The sequence below is a fragment of the Grammomys surdaster genome, unplaced genomic scaffold, assembly GCF_004785775.1.
Source record: "Grammomys surdaster isolate TR1022 unplaced genomic scaffold, NIH_TR_1.0 546, whole genome shotgun sequence".
Classification (NCBI taxonomy): Eukaryota; Metazoa; Chordata; class Mammalia; order Rodentia; family Muridae; genus Grammomys; species Grammomys surdaster.
Genome location: NW_021604965.1, coordinates 103,856 through 109,570, shown reverse-complemented (window position 1 = coordinate 109,570; position 5,715 = coordinate 103,856). Strand labels below are relative to the sequence as shown.

At 44.6% G+C, this 5,715-nt stretch overlaps 1 protein-coding gene across 1 annotated transcript in view; it reads right to left on the bottom strand.

The window, feature by feature from the left end:
- The window catches only part of Ccr9 (C-C motif chemokine receptor 9), a 13,093-nt gene extending 12,295 nt beyond the window's left edge, over nucleotides 1–798 (bottom strand). The window contains exon 1 of the mRNA XM_028781791.1: nucleotides 694–798. The gene's annotated coding sequence lies outside the window, so the exon portion shown is untranslated. The remainder of the gene's footprint in view (nucleotides 1–693) is intronic.
- Nucleotides 799–5,715: the final 4,917 nt, after the last annotated feature.

Below are 5,715 nucleotides of genomic sequence, written 5' to 3'. Positions count from 1 at the left end.
CTCTCTCTCTCTCTCTCTCTCTCTCTCTCTCTCTCTCTCTCTCTCTCTCCTTATATATAAATGAGGAAAAACTACAAAGTCAAGCACCACTTTCCATTTAGCCATTGTTAAATTTCTGGGCCGTGTCTTCTTACTATCTCTTTCCCAGCACATGAACGTGTACTCAGTGGGAAGGGGATCACACTGCACGCAGTTTTATACGTATGCTTTAGTCCATCTTTCCTGGGCCACACTTCATGTACTGAGCACAGAATTATGACATGGAGTTAAACAACTGAGCATGCCATTGTCTGATGAGCCATAGTCTACTGTATGCCTGTCAAGTCTTCGGTTCCCAAGTTTTCTCCGCTATGTAAGTCCTTTCCGTGGGCAGTCTCTCTCAGACCCAAGGTTGTCACCCTTCTCAGACTTTTGGAAACCCCCTTGCTACCTGTCCCAACACGGTTTCTCCTCCCTTTAAGGTATAAATCACAAACAGGCCTTGAGCCTGTCCTTCACTGTGTGTCGGGAGGGAGCCTCATCACTCACCCCACAAGAAACCTGAGCCATATTGGAACTTTCTAGCAAAGGGCATGGTACACATGACATCTGAACAGATGAGTGCCCTCATGGGATGAAGATGCCTTGGTGGCAGCATATGGCCATGTACACAGGTGACATCCAAGACACAGAAGAGGGGAAGGGTCTACTCACCAGGAGGGGAAGTGCAGAGCCTGGGCCTGTGGGGAGAGGACCACTGCAGCTGCCTGGGATGAGTAGGCTTCTGTGGGTTCTGAGCAGGCAGCTATCCGCTAAAACACCCCAAAAAGGAAGCCAGGCCACCTCTGCCTGTGTTGTCACTGGTGGAGTCACCCAGAAGGGTGGGGAGCCACCTGCTGCAAATTCTAGTAACACACATCAATCATTTGCAGCCAGAAATGCAGAGCTAGGGACCACCAGGATTAAGAGAAACCATCTTCAGTGTGGACAATGAGCACACAGAGTCTAAGAGAAGATTGTCTTCCTAGGCCCCTGATACTTGTAGGAGCAGGGACACGGGGAGGCCTGGTCAGAGGCACACATTTATAAGAACAAGTATATGGGAGGTATCACCTCTGTACTATTCATCAAGATGTGTGTCCTTTGAGGCCTTGAGAGACCTGTGTTGCCCAGTTCTATAGCTACTGACCAAATGTTCCCACTGAAATGGTAACTATAATGGGGAACACTTCCTCAGTGACACTCAACACATGCACCCGTGACTGCCACAGATGACAGCTAGTACAGGTGCCTAACATTTAAGACATGACAGAGCACTCCACAGATGCAGTTACCTCAGGAAGCTGTGTATGTGACAGACAGCTTGGAACAGATTATGAAGGACCAGGGACACCTTAAAGGCAGAAAAGCTTTACACATTGGTTAACACTGACAGCTAAAGTGTCTTTATGAATCACAGGTGTTTCAGTAAAGTTTTGAAAAGTCTCAACATGCAAACGTTATATGTTTTATAGAAACTCACAGGTGATATCTTCTTAAAGGGCCACAGTTATAGTGAAAATTCCCTGTTGTCATCATTTTTTAAAAACTCTCTTCTTATATTTAAAATATACAAATCACAGCTCATTCTAGAAGGCTCATTTCCTCTTGATGTGTTTAGCATCCCATGGACTAAGTGCGGTGTTACTCCCAGACACATAGCCCAGCAATCACCCCCTCCTAGTACAGAACAAAGAGATTTCATGATTTGTCATAATTTATATCTCAGTGGTAAAAGGCTAATAAACATAGAAAGTCTGGAAGACAGGAGTAGTAAGAATGAAAGATGCAATTGATTCATCAGCCTCCAGGGAACCATGGTGTGAGTAAGCCAAGAAATTCCCTTCCCTCAACCCACATTCATGTGCTTAAATGTCTACAATGGTATACCAGGCTCTGACGGAGTCCAATACTGTGCCCATTACTGACAGAAAAGAAGGAAGCAGCAGGAAGAGCGCACTCCAGGCCCTAACCCTCTTGCCACCTTTAGGCAAAGATAGAAGTGAACTTGCTGTGTTTGCCTTGTCCCTGGAAAGCCTCCTAGAGAGAGACTAGAACTGTTAGACTTCCTTCTCTGAGACCTGTCTCTTTACCAGGTTAGCGTATCTCAAGGAACCAGTGCAAGTGCATCAGAAAGCTAGAAGAGCTGGTTCAAAGAAGGAAGGTGATGAAAGCAGCGAGGAATAAAAGTTAGCATCCCTACAGCCAGATCCCTTCCTCCACATGGACCCCATGGTCTAGGAGAAAGCAAATCTGAAGACGTCCTTGTCTCACTCACAAGAATCCTCTCCCAGGACATATTTAAGAGGCTGGGGAGTCAGAAAAAGGCAAGGACATCCCAGACAGAACTTCTGGATTCTCAAAGGAGCCCAGGGCCACTGAGGTGCCTTTTTAGTTGTCTAGTTTGGTTCATCCCTTGCAAAGAAAGCTCCATTCTTTCATCATCTTTGCTGGACTTCTGTCTTGGCCATTAGAATTCAGAACTGGATGACAGTAGGAGGTTGGCGAGCCCCCTTTCATCCTGCCTAAGACAGGCTCTAGAAAGCAGGATACCGTATCCTCAGACACCAGGCCAGCCATTGTAGCAATCACTGATGGACTGTAGTGAATAACAGGAATCCAGAATTGCTGTCTACAAGTCTCAGCATCTGTAACAGAAACTGACGTTGGCCTTCCTCCTGAAGCCAATGGACTCATCTGATCCTCTTTTGCTCCTTCTCATAAACCATGTTCTGGAATTGTCTCTGGCAGAAAAGAAAACTCTTCTTCAGTTCTCTGCTCTCCAGATGCATCAACCGTCTGGCTCTCCTCCTTCTTTAGGATTTACACATATTAGGAAAGTCATGCCACATAGGGATCTTTGGAAGGACAATGTTGTCTGTCTCCTTTCCACTGATTAAAGTGTTTGCCCTGACCTGAAAAGAGAAGGTATACTGAGTCAGCAAAGAGCAGTTTGGTGGTAAAACTCTGCTCGGTGTAGCACAGAGTTCCAAGTTCCAACTCTTTAGGAGTGTGAAGGGACCCATCAGTCCCTACTGGTCATAGTGGACAGGGATCGGCAGAACTTTGGCTATGGTTGTGGCCCAGAATTACATGCCAGGAATTTAGGCATTTTCTGTATAAATCAGGGAAAACAGAAGAAGCCAAGTGCAAGTCCTAGGAACTGAGAGGAGATCTGTGAGTGCTTTGGCAGCAGAAGACACATCCCTAAGCCACACTGTCCAGCGTGCAACCACATAGAGTTGCAAGAAATAACTCTGAAATTAGTGGGACTGAGAAACTTGTCTTTAAAAAGCTTTTTAAGCCAGACATGGTAGTGCACACCTTTAATCCCAGCACTCAGGAGACAGAGGCAGACAGATCTCTGAGTTGAAGGTCAGCCTTCAACTGGATCTACAGAGTTCCAGAGTTCAAGAACTGCCAGGGCTATACAGAGAAACCCTGTCTTGAAAACCCAAAAAATAAAATAAATAAATAAATAAATAAAATTAATATATATTAATTTATATATTAATTATAATTAATTATAATCATAGTTAATCATGATATATTAATATATAATTTGTATATTTAATTTATATTAATATATTAATTATATATATACATAACCACTTAGGTAGATCATATAGGTCTAGCTGATCTGTTTGCAGACACTAACGTGCCCACCTTAGCAACAGCCTCAATAGGGTTAGGGTGCCAGCCAACCAGGGCTTTTCACTCTGGGACAGAGAGACTGAAGAGAGATCCTTTTTTCCCCAAAAGGTCAGAGCCAGGGCTGGCTTTTATTAACAGCTAGCATTCTTAGAATGCCCAGACTCTCCAGATTCCTCATGCCATTTGGTTAGCAGGGGAAAAAATGAGAACAAGTGGTTTAGCCACTCGGCCTAGCCTCTGGTTGGGAAGCCAGGTTGGAGGCAATGGCTAGAGACAAGAGGCACTTAACCACATGTACACATACACATCAACAGTGTAGCCTGAAGGGACCAGAAACATGTGGCTAAGTGACCCAGAGGATGCCAAGTGCTTCATCAGAGACAGCAAGATTGCTGAGAGGCTGCAACTTTTAGTACCTTTAGTGGAGGGGACATGGGCACAAAGGGAAGTTGGTTAGCAGACACTGGTGTTCTCAACATCGCATGTGGCCTATCTGAGGTGTTAGAGGCCCTGGGGGTGTTGGAAGTGTCTAGTAAGTCATCAGACAGAGAAAGGTTAAGAGTTCAACTGACTGAACACTCAGCACTACCACTCTACTACCACAGAAGACTAGATAGTGTAAGGGAAGAGTGCCAGCCTGGTCTACAGAGGGTTTGTGCTTGAAGCAGGTGAGCTGGGAGACCAATGTCCCTCTTTTTTGGGGGAAAAAGGATCTCTCTTCAGTCTCTCTGTCCCAGCGTGAAAAGTCCTGGTTGGCTGGCACCCTAACCCTACTAAGGCTGTTGCTAAGGTGAGCACATTAGTGTCTGCAAACGGGTCAGCCACATGATCTAGCTAAGGGGTCACAAGCACATTTAAATTAAACCAGTCCTAAAGAGGTGACATTTTTAAGACCTCAATTACATGAAATTCTGACTAATGTGAAAAATGAAATAACTGCTCCCAACAGAGAGAGAAACTTGTTAAATCCCAAATGAGAAAGACTAATATGGGGTGCAGAGAGGAGAAAGAGTCAGAGAAACAGGAGGAGCTGACTACTTCAGGATATGAGGCCAGCTACCTTGGGATACAATTTTATTCAAAGCCAGTTATGTGGAAAGGCAAAGAGGGATTTATATAACCGATCTCACCATATTACTTCTCTCGTCTTCCCTTTCTTTCCTTTTTTCCTCATTTCTTCCTTCTTTTCTTTCAATTTTTGAGACAGGGTCTTACTATATAGCAAAAGATGGTCTTAAACTCACTGTTCTCCTTCCTCCACCTCCCTAGGGATGACTTACTGGGCCACCACACCCAGTACTGGGTTTGTTCCACTTTCAGTAGATCACTGGCAGCTGTGTCTGAAGCAACAGAAAATAAAAACACAACCCCCAGGTTTCACCACAGACACTAGAAGCAAGTAGATGAATTATAGCTCTTTGTACCCTAAAGCAAGATCACCTTGGATGCCACTGGCGGCCTAGGCTGCAGTTGTCCCTTCACTGAGCCTATGTGGAGGCATGGGTGTATCAGGGGCTTGCATCTGTCTGCAAGGGAGGCTGGGAACAGTCACAACAAGGAAGCTAATTGTGCAGTGATATCTGGGGGTGGCAAATAACTTTATTTATAATTTTTAGTTCATACGCCGGGCGGTGGTGGCGCACGCCTTTAATCTCAGCACTTGGGAGGCAGAGGCAGGTGGATTTCTGAGTTCGAGGCCAGCCTGGTCTACAGAGTGAGTTCCAGGACAGCCAGAGATATACAGAGAAACCCTGTCTCGAAAAACCAAAAAATAAATAAATAAATAAATTTTTAAAAAAATTAAAAATTTTTAGTTCATAGACAAGATTTGCCAGAAAATCCTGGAGGGTTTTTCCTGTCATAGACATAGTCTTCCCCCTCAACACTGCCCTGCTACTTTGTCGATATCAACTGTTTGTTTTCACCGTGCTGCACTTTCTTCATAGATTTAAAAGAAAGGCCTTTTGAAAAGTTTGCAAGTTCCTTCTGTGTATTTACAAAAGCCCTATTCATTCTGTTAACTTTTCATCCTCCAGTGTTTTT